Below are 11,361 nucleotides of genomic sequence, written 5' to 3' on the forward strand. Positions count from 1 at the left end.
TCCACCTCCTGGGCTAAAGACAGCTGGGTTTTAATTCAGGTGGGTCGGACCCCAAGGCCTCGGATAGCAACCACTGTGCCATCATGAAGCTGAGGGCTGACCCGATGAAGCTGCCAAATGGAACTTGCCTTGCTTGCTTTTAATTGCCTACCTCTAGTTCGTCTTGAAACCTATATAGTTAAATATCACGTCGCTAAGCAATCCACTAGTTCCTTATAGAGAACATCGCTGACAGGTCACCATGGTAACAGTTGCTTAAAGTTGTTTTTTAGGAACTAAGGGACAGCTCTTACCCAGTTCAAGCTGGTTGAAACCACAGTCCTTCAACTAGGCCCTGCACAGTTGGCTGCGAGGTGATTTTTTGACATCAGAAAGCTGAAAACTCCTCCCTAAGATCATGCTAATCTGCTGATTTCTGAACATGTGTTCTACAAAGATCCATGAATCTCGACTACCCTTGTGCAGATCACCCAGTACCTCACTCTTACGCCCAATCTTCTTTCCCACACCTCGGCCTGCCTTGCTCCTCTATCCCATAAATATCCCTAAAACCCCATCTTCAGGGAGGCAGATTTGACACCTGCTTTCCCACCTTCTCTCTTGGCTGCCTCGTGAATCAACTCTTTCTCTTTTGTAAAAACTGTTGTCGGCCGGGCACGGTGGCTCACGCCTGTAATCCCAGCACTTTGGAAGGCCGAGGCAGGCAGATCATGAGGTCAAGAGATCGAGACCATCCTGGCCAACATGGTGAAACCCCGTCTTTACTAAAAATACAAAAATTATCCGGGTGTGGTGGTGGGCACCTGTAGTCCCAGCTACTCAGAAGGCCAAGGCAGGAGAATCGCTCGAACCTGGGAGGCAGAGGTTGCAGTGAGCCGAGATTGCACCACTGCACTCCAGCCTGGTGACAGAGCAAGACTCCGTCTCAAAAACAAAACAAAACAAAACAACAAAACAAAAAACAAAAAACAGCAACAATAAAAAACCCCCAACCTGTCGTCATAGTGATTGGCTTGCTACATGCAGCAGAAGGAATCTGATTCAATATCAACAAAAACTACTTCCAGAGGAGCTGATTATGGTCACTGTTCACCCTCACCAGATAGCCCATTTCACACCTGGGTTGATTCAGGTTCTGGGAGAGTCACTTGCTCAAGGGTGCACATGGCTGGAAAGTGTTGGGAGCTGTATCCTAGTCTTTGTAGATCCAATGACTCTCCATCATTCTGTCATTCCCCAGGGTGTTTTCCTGAGAACTCCAGTCATGTGAGACATTCTGCAAAGAAGAGGTAAACAAAAATACCTGTGGTTGCATCTACCTGGAGAAAGCTACAGGAGATTATCAGATTATCTCCCTCCAGGGAGCCACAGCATAGGGTGTATTAGAGGATCCAAAAAGTCCTAAGATAATAAACCTTGTTGAGCTTTGTTTAACTTGGAATTTGCTAACCTAATTGGACCTTGGAACACACAATACTCATTAACATCTCTTCTAATGAGCATCATTTAGGAAAATTTTACTGTACCAACATTTTCCTACTAGGTAAACTGATGAAGATGTTCATAACCAGAGATGATCTGCCCATGGGCTGTGGCTGCTTTGAGGCATGGGGGAAAATAACCTGGTAATTTGGGGGTGCTGTGCCACAGTGGTGCGGGCCGGTTGGTGCTAGTTCAGAATTTCCAGCTCCTCTTTAGACCTGCCTGCATTGCAAGACATAGCTTATGTTTTCCGAGTGACTGTCTCTTTCCTTTCTTCCTCAAATACACAGGTATGCTAACTTGGTGTGCCATCTTCTAAAAATGTTAAAATGCATTAAAATAGATTTTGGGACTGTTATAACACCAGTCAAAGTAACTAGGGGTCTCTTAGGTATTTCAAAACTACCTTTGGAGTCAGTACTGGTTTCAGTGCTTAGTTAACAGATTCATATTCCAGAGTTAGACGCAAACTAATCATGTCATCTAGTCTTTTCCCCACAGAAAGGCATAGAAAAGCATATTCCCTAATTTGATTGAAGCATTCCCAATTAAAAAAGCAGTCACACCTCAAATCTTTTATACCTGACTTCGTTTTAGATATAACATGGCAATCTTTCTAAATGGGATTTTCTAGCTTGCACATGTGTGGATATGTGTGCTAATGGTGGTGGCAGTGGTTGTCATTTAGTGATATCCTCATTAGAGCGTTAAAGAATAAGGTCTCTGCAGAATTACAGTGACTGTATTTGAACTGTCAGCCATCTTCCCATGATACACTGCAGCTTGCATCTTTTGGCTATAAAGATGCAATGCTATAAATCTAGAAAGAGACAGGGAAATTACAAATTAGGCATATTGTACTATTAGCTGCAGATTTCATGGTAAATTCTGTACATAAAAATTTCCCTGCAATGATTCTATGTATAGGAATTTGTACATACTCCATATAGATCTTTCAAAATGAAGACCGATGAAAAATGGTTTGGCCAAGCAATAAATACATAATGAAGCATCACCTTTGATCTTTCCTGCTTTCTATAAGGTCAAAGTTGGGATAGGTTATAAATCATGATTTATGCCCTTAAGTCTCTGATTTTTTTTTTAAAGCAGCCTTTCCCCCACATTGGTTTGATTTTGCGTTGTTTAATTATTCATCAACCTGCAATACTTTCATTTCTTCAATATTGGGCATATTTGTTTAATTTTGGATGCAATTTGATTTTCAAGATTTGGCTTTGTTTTTCAACCTCAATGTATTATCTTTGTTTTTAATCTATTGCGTTATAGTAAACATTAATGTGGAGACTTCGTTGTAGTAAATAAAAACCTAAAATATTCCATATACACACACACATATATACATTATGTATGTGTGTGTGTATTTATGTCATCAACTGCTATCCAAACAATAATTTTTTAATAGAATTTTCACTTTTTTTTCCCCGATACCTCCTTTTCTATTTTTCTTCGAAAGCCAACTGCTAAATGCTCCCAGGAGCTGTGGCGACTCGGAAACATGAGATGTTTCAGACACAATTATAATGATTTTAACAATGCTGCTTGACTTGATGGTGTAGGCATTTGATGAGAAAGAACTTTCAACAATGGCATTTCTTCATAAGATAATTGGTTAATAGAGAAAACCTGATCTGGCTTTGCACTTCCTGAGTGGCAACCTGGTCTTCTCAAGCAAGAGAGACAGCAGCAAATTCCTTATTATCTTAGTGGTTGGTCTTAAATTTTAGTGTTGATGGATGCATGAGACTCTGTAACACACATAGTCCTGAAACTCCACGCTATTTGATGTTAAAATACATCAGTCAACTTTTAAGCATAACTTGATGCTATAATTGGATACCGACAAAAGCTTATTTCATACATTACTTCTGTTAATTTGTTTTTATGCCCCAGTTAAAGTTCCATGCCACTTAGTACTTCATGGGAAAGAAAGAGTTGGCATCATACTTAAAAAAAAACCCTGGGGTGCCTTACACACTGGGTAAAATAACTCCTTCCTCCCCTGCATTGTCTTCATACCTTGAGAGTTAGTTCTTTTAACTATGAAATTGTTGAAACAGCACAGAATATTTTAGGGAAACCAGCGTCACCTCATTAAGCATCTTTAGCAAGAGTTGAATGTGGCCATGTGGCCCCTCTAGTGAATATAGTCCCAGCACTAAAACACATTTATTGCCACCATTAAAAAAAAGAACTTTTAAAATGAGTTTGAAAGAAAGCCATTACCTCCTTAACTACCAAATAAACTCAGTGGTCTATGTAGATTATGATGAAATATCTCTGGTGCTTCAATCGTATTCTCTTTGTTCCATAAGTTGTAACTCATGCTGGGCTTTTGCTGACAACTTGGTAACTCTTCTCGCCTTTCTCTGTCCCTCCCCATTCCCTTCAGCCTGACTTCTCTTGCTTACTATCTGTGCTTTGTTTGCTTTATGCTCTTGTTTTCGTCCTGGAATACACACATCTTTGTGTGTGTGTGTGTTTAAGGTATAGAAACTTTAAATAAAATGTAGTTGCTTTTGCAGGGTGGGAACTGGCGTGTATTATTTTGAGATTTCTGTTAGCATTTTTTTGTTGTTGTTGCGAATACTGCAATTTATTGATACATATAGATTGCAACATACCTAGGAGGCTTAAGACAATCAGGAATAGAGAAGTGTCCAGTTTCTCCACCATCAAACTGGCCAATGTCTGCCAATTCAGTTTCTGGAAATCCAAGAATCGTAAAGGATATTTTTCAGCAGTTTTTCACCCCAACAGGACAGTTCACAGAGGCTTTTCCTCTACCTATTTTCTCCTGCTTGCTTTGTAGCACATTTTGAATGTGGACATGCTCTGTCTTTCAACACAACGGTAGGGGTGGGATTTGGCAAAGTCTTTTTAGGAGCAATATAATCACAAGGGTCTCCACAGTCATGCCAGACAGCCATTGTCTTGGCCTTAGTCCTAATACTTCCCCAGTAATTTCAAAAGTGCTTTCGGCAAGAATTAGTTAAATCTCCCTTTTTAGCCAGGCCATAGTTTTAAAACTCATTGCAAATCATAGGTACCATTGTTATAACTGGAGATTTCCTGAAAGAACTGGAGGTCTCTTGAAATTAAATGTAGGCATTCTAATGAAAAGGGACTCAGCAAAGGCAGCATCAAGGTGTGTGACGTTCATGGTTATTTTAAGCCAACAATCTCTCTACTGGGGCACAGGCCCAAACTATCTGCTTTCATTTAAATCCCCATCCGCTACTGCTGAGCCTGGCAAGCAGGACAAGGGGCAAGAAGCCTTCCCAGCTGCAGAATGGCAGCCAGGGATAGGGGAACAAGTTGGGATCTCTGGTTCAATTTTCCTTCCCCTCTGTTCTAGATGTCTCCCTATGTATTTAATTTAATTTAATTTAATTTAATTAATTAATTTATTTATTTATTTTTGAGATGGAGTCTTGCTCTGTTTCTCAGGATGGAGTGCAGTGGCACAATCTCAGCTCACTGCAACCTCCGCCTCCTGGGTTCAAGTGATTCTCCTGCCTCAACCTCCTGAGTAGCTGGGATTAAGAGCATGTGCCACCACGCCCGGCTCATTTTTGTGTTTTTAGTAGAGGCGGGGTTTCACCATGTTGGTCAGGCTAATCTCAAACTCCTGGCTTCAAGTGATCCGCCCACCTTGGCCTCCCAAAGTGCTGGGATTACAGGCGTGAGCCACCCTGCCGGGTCTCCATATGTATTAATACTCCATAAGCTTCACTTTTCTCATCTTGGAAGTCAGGATAAGTCCAAGTCTGTGAAACAAAACCAATGAATGGATAGGAAAACACCAGTTAACATAAACTTATTGCTGGCAGGGCTGGCTTCCTGGGCATGTGTCCTATGTAGTCACATAGGACAGGTGCTCAGAGGGGCCCTGTATTGGTTTAATACTCTGCTGTCACCGTCTTGAAATTTTGAATAATTTTTGAATAGTGGGCTTCACATTTTTATCTTGCATTGGATCTCCCAAATTATGTAGCCAGTCTTGACTGCAGGCCCATGGTTGGTTTGCACAGACGTTTTTGTTACTGAGCCCCTGCTCCAGGCAGGTGTAATTCAAGGTCCTGGGTCATTCTTTGGCCTCACTAATTCTAGTCCAGGATAGAGGTTCTTGCCACTGATGCTTTCACCTACAAGACAGAGGTGGATGGACTGAGAAGCCAGTGACCTTAAAGCCTCAGGGCTTCTCCATTGCAGATTATCTCTCAAGGCATTGGGTGGACCTCTAGCAATTTAAAAATCATTTTTATGCAAAATTGTGTAACCTTTGACTCTACCTGTGCTGTCAGGGCGTACTTTCTGGAAGTTAATGGGATGTTTTCAGTTGTCATGATAATTGGAAGGGGGCAATGCTGGCCCTTGGTGGGTAGAGGTAAGAGAGGCTAGACTGCCACAGTGCACCCTATGGTCCCACATGTCAGAATTTTCCTGTGTCTCCACGTGATGTCCCACATGACATTCAAATGACCCAATCAGATCTTGTAGGTGAACACTGGTTTCATTTACAGAAGCCAGGAAATTGACGCCATTTTCCACATAAGTACAATATACTTTTTGCATGCTTTTAATACATACAGCATCATCCAGGAATGCAAGTACAGTCAAATTAGAAGGAATATTATAGAAGGAATATTGTTTCATCTGGAACCAATTCAAGAACTATTTGCTATCTTTGAAATTTTGTCACGGATGGCAACACTGCTAGTGACACTGAGCACTTGATCCAGCGTGCCTGTATGAATCCACACTGACTGTGGCATCCAGGGTGGTTTGATGCACAGCTATACACAAGTGTACTTATTTAGCCCTTATTTCAACATGTCAACTGCAAACCCACTCATTATAAGAAGGTGCCAGCCCCTGATGTCTTGTTATATGGTCTAGCCTAGGGCAGGAATCAGCAAACTAGGGCCTGTAGCCCAAATCCACCCTGTGATCTGCTTTTGCACAACCCATGAGCTAAGGATGGTCTTTACATTTTTAAAGGGTTGTAAAAAAAAAAAAAAAAAAGGACTATACAACAAAGATCCTATGTTGCCCACAAAGCCTAAAATATTTACTTTCTCATCCTTTACAGAAAAAGTTTGCTGACTGCTGGCCTACAATAATAATGCTCACACATTTATATGTTGAAATACATAGCTCATTATGGATTATTTTCTTTTTTATTTCTCCTTTATGTCACAGTAAGGACAACTGAGTCAAGCAATTTGTCTGCCAATTTGATTACTACCTACTTTTTTTTTTTTTTTTTGAGATGGAGTCTTACTCTGTTGCTCAGGCTGGAGTGTAGTGGCTCAATCTCGGCTCACTACAGGCTCTGCCTTCCAGGTTCAAGCGATTCTCCTGCCTCAGCCTCCTGTGTAGCTGGGATTATACATGCACATCAACACACCAGGCTAATTTTCATATTTTCAGTAGAGACGGAGTTTCGCCACGTTGGCCAGGTTTGTCTCAAACTCCTGGCTTCAATCCATCTACCCGCCTTGACCTCCCAAAGTGCTTGGATTAAAGATGTGAGCCTTTAAATGTCCAGCTGAGTAAAAAGGTCTTACGGAACATTTTAGTGTAGTTACCATTAGGCGTCATGATGCTGGGGAAGGAGAAAAACACAGATGGCCACTATGCTTCCTTTCTGTCAACCCATTTTTTCACCTCTTTGGCTCAATGAACACAGCTTCTAAATTTTCCATGAAACTTTCCCCAATGACTACAATCCATAGTAATCTCTCCCTCACTGAACTCCTTAACCTTTACTGTATGAAATTGATCAAATTGTTTATGGTGGTAACACATCCAGGCGTGAAAGCATCCTTGAGGTAAAATACATCCTTATGAAGCTAAAATAAAGGAAGAAACATTACTTTTCATGTTGGAGGACTATCCTGTTGGATTAGGGGTTGAGCAGGCTTCTGTGGCCTGGCCCACCAAGATAACTTGCTTTGTCAAAGAGAATTGGTTCTACATTTCAAACTGATAATTTATAAAAACTGCTTGGTGGAGCAAGTGTTTCTTTGCTTTGGAATGAACAAGAAATTCATTTATCATTTGATAGTAATAGACACCAACGTGGTAACAATGGTCTATCTGCAGTTGATGAGGTTGTTCTAGTTATCTGATGCTGTATGACAAACAACTCTCCAAAACTTGATTGATTCTTGAGTATGCAGTCTGGATGCAGTCTAGGAGTTGTCAGGGCAGCTTATCTCTGTTTTCCTTGGGATCATTTGGGATAGATAGAAGGCTGGAATCATCTGAAGGCTCACTCATATGTCTGGCCCCTGAGCTGGGGAGACTGAAACAGCTGGAGGCTAGAATGGCTAGGGCTTTTGGGCATCTTTCTCTGTCTAATCTTTCCATGTGATCTCTCCAGCATAGAGACTGCCTACATGTCAGCTCAAGGCTCCCCAAGGCATATATTTTGAGACAGTGAGTGAGAAAGAGAGAGAAAGAGAGAGAGAAGGATGAAGAAGAGGAGGAAGAGGAGAAGGCAGAGGAAAAAAGAGAGAGAGCAGGCAAGTGTCAAGCTGAAGCCACATCACCTTTTATGACCTAACCTTGGAAGTTACATAGCATCATCTCCACTGAATTTTAATTGGTCAATGAAGTTACAAAGACCCACATAGTTTCAACGGAAGAGAACATGGATTCTCAGTGTGGAGAAGTGTTAATATCCCATTGTTAGAAGAACTTGAGGATTGGGGTAGGGGGGTGTGTATATAGCCATCTTTGAGAAAATACAAACTAACACAAACACTAAATATACATTTATAGCCTTTAAAATATATATAACTTTCCAATTTTCGAAGAGAACATATTCCTTTAAAAACCAGAAAAATTGGCCAGGCACGGTGGCTCACGCCTGTAATCCCAGCAATTTGGGAGGCCCATGTGGGTGTATCACAAGGTCAGGAGATCAAGACCATCCTGGCCAATACGGTGAAACCCTATCTCTACTAAAAATACAAAAATTATCTGGGCGTGGTGGTGCATGCCTGTAATCCCAGCTACTCGGGAGGCTGAGGCAAGACAATAGCGTGAACCAGGGAGTCGGAGGTTGCAGTGAGCCGAGATCATGCCACTATACTCACAGCCTGGTGACAGAGTGAGACTCCATCAACAACAACAACAACAACACCAGAAAAATTACAAGAGACTTTGGCTAAAACAATAACAACAATGCTTGGTATAGGATCTTAGAACAAAGCCGTGGCCAGTATACAGTGTGGTTTTTTGCCCTAATCTAGCCACTCTCATCACTGATTATGACTGCATTAAGCCTGTTCAACATAAAATAAGGCACTGGTAGCCTGACTGGCCAAATGACAAATGAACTGATTTCTTCTCAATTCATCTTGCTATTTCAGACCAGCACCAGTGAAAGGCTCAGGATTTTCTAGGTAAAAGAAGTAGAGAAACCTCCCTGAAACAATTGCCTGTCCTTTCTGTTCAGTGGGATTATGTAATTGTCAAGACCAGTGTTGGGCTCCGGCGACAACATCCTAGCCCCAGGGCATGGTGGCAGATGGAGTACAGTGTCTAATCAGCATACACTCCCCCATTGCAGCCTGGCCACATAAGGAGAGCAATAATAACGCTCCAAGAATGAAAACATCCATCAAAGGCTGACAAACCTCTGACATAGATTTTCCTTAATGTTACTAAAGGAGCTAGTTAAATGTGATGGAGTTGCTAATAAAAATTATTTGGTGGTCCTAGTGAAACAGCCCTGTATGCCCTGTTCACCTTCCTTGTTAGGCATGCAGGGAAGCCACAGTAGAATTTTTGGTGGCTAATATTGATTGCAGTTTGAAACACAAAAGGCAACCAGGCCAATGCAACTCAATTCAGTTATCTTTAGGAATTGGAGACGACACAGCAGAGAAGTGTTATAATAGTGGTCTTCGCTGGCTTTGTCATTTTAGTCAATGAGCAGATGCCCTCAAGCGAGCAGGAGATGACAGAGTCATGGATCCACTTTTCCCTCAGTGAGTCTAATATTTTGCTCTTTTCTTTTCATAAAACATCGTCCCTTAAGGCAAGTGAGCTAGTTCTTCTGGGGCTCAGTGGAAGAGAGAGTGATGTGTTATGTGCTGGAGGAAAAACTAGTTGCAGAGGAATTAATGAGTGAGATAGTTTAGTAGCAATGTGGTACCTCGGTGATTCTTAAATTGTGTTCCCTCCTGCCACATCTGCACTGACCATAAAACATCTGGGGTGATAAGGCATGGGTCCACACTGATTACTTGCTATTTGCAAGTGTCCATTGCATAGAACCCTTGGTTCTGGTGGCTTTGCCCATCTGAGGAGATGTGGCTCTTTGGCCAAGCTAGGAGACCTGAGGCCTGGGCCTCTTGTCTTCCTTCCCTTGCTCTACACAGCAGTCCCTCCTGAGATCTGGCAGCCAGCAGGTTCTATGTTGCAGCCATTCCAAGGACACAGAGACCCCTGTCCCCTTTCTGGTTTGGAGGAATTACTCCTCCCTTCTCTGCTCTTTTCCCAAAGCTGTCTTTCTCTCCTCTCTTCTTCCTCAGCTCTTCTTGCATTATGTCTTTCATGGCCTCGGACTTTTACAAAACACAGGGCAGGGGGTAACATCAGCCTGCTTCTGGCTTTTCCTCTTATTTCTCTGAGTCTGGCACAGCATGCTGATTTGACAGATGAGGAAACTGAGGCCTGTGGAGATGAAGGGATTTGGGCAAAATTACACTGCTGGAGGCTGGGTTAGGCCTAGGTTCTTCCACCTAAAGCCCAACCTGTCTGTGTACCTCTCCATCAGTGGGAGCCAACTCTTCACCATACAGGGGATGCACTTCTGAATGCCCTCTGCACAGAGCTGTGGAATTAGTGTCAGAACATCTGGAATTCTGGCTTTCATGCTGCTATTGTGGTGTGACCTTGGCCAAATCGCTTGACTGCCCTTGATCTAAAATTATTAAAATCTAAAACACTGGCTTTACCAACCGTACTAAGATGATTAGGATTAGATGAAAATACTGAAAGCCTTTAGTGAGTTATAGGTACCACACAGATAACATAATCAACTCTTCTAATTGCTCTGATCTGCCTTTAGTTGTTTCAATCCCTGGGTGATCATATTCTTCACCTCTTCCAGTCCTTAAAAATCTCCACAAACAGAGCCATGACATCACTGCATGGACATTGAAGTCATTTATTTGCTTATTAGTTTCTTGTGGCCTGGGACTATTTCTTTCCTCAATGGAGTTTTACTTCTCCTACTTGAAAAGTTTGGGTTGTCATCACATTGACAGGATTCAGTGAATCATTAATCTGTGTTATTAATAGTTTGTGACCAAACTCATTGCTTTGCTCATAAGTGGCCCTGGTCCTCTCAATTAACTATTGTTTCACCCTCATCTGTTGCGAAAGGGTTTGACTGTGCTCTATGGCAGTTCTATCCTGGAGGAGTAAGTTCTCCTTATTGAAAATAAAAAGCTCCTCTCAGATCTGCTTTGCAAACATAGCCCTGCCTCTTGCTCAAGATTGGTAGGTCTTAGGTGCCAAGTACAGCAGAATGCTGCTTTTGTGGCTGTCTGTTGCCATCTGCATAATGGGAAGTGTTATTTATGTAACTGACTGCTTTCCTTACCAAATTGAGTTGCCAGAGGTCAGGGGCCCCTCTCTTCTTTATACCATTACCAATGCCACCTTGCAAGGTATCATATTGTAATTACCTAAGAAAGCTTGTTTGAATTGAATTTTACTACTGATTTTCCTTCACCAGAAAAAATGGCTGGTAGATTTGTGATGAACTGTTGGTGTTCACATACCAAGTTTATTTTGCAGAAAATTGGTTGCTTAACTAAAGAGGGTGAGTACAAC

This window comes from Macaca nemestrina, chromosome 2 (assembly GCF_043159975.1).
Source record: "Macaca nemestrina isolate mMacNem1 chromosome 2, mMacNem.hap1, whole genome shotgun sequence".
In the NCBI taxonomy this organism is placed as follows: Eukaryota; Metazoa; Chordata; class Mammalia; order Primates; family Cercopithecidae; genus Macaca; species Macaca nemestrina.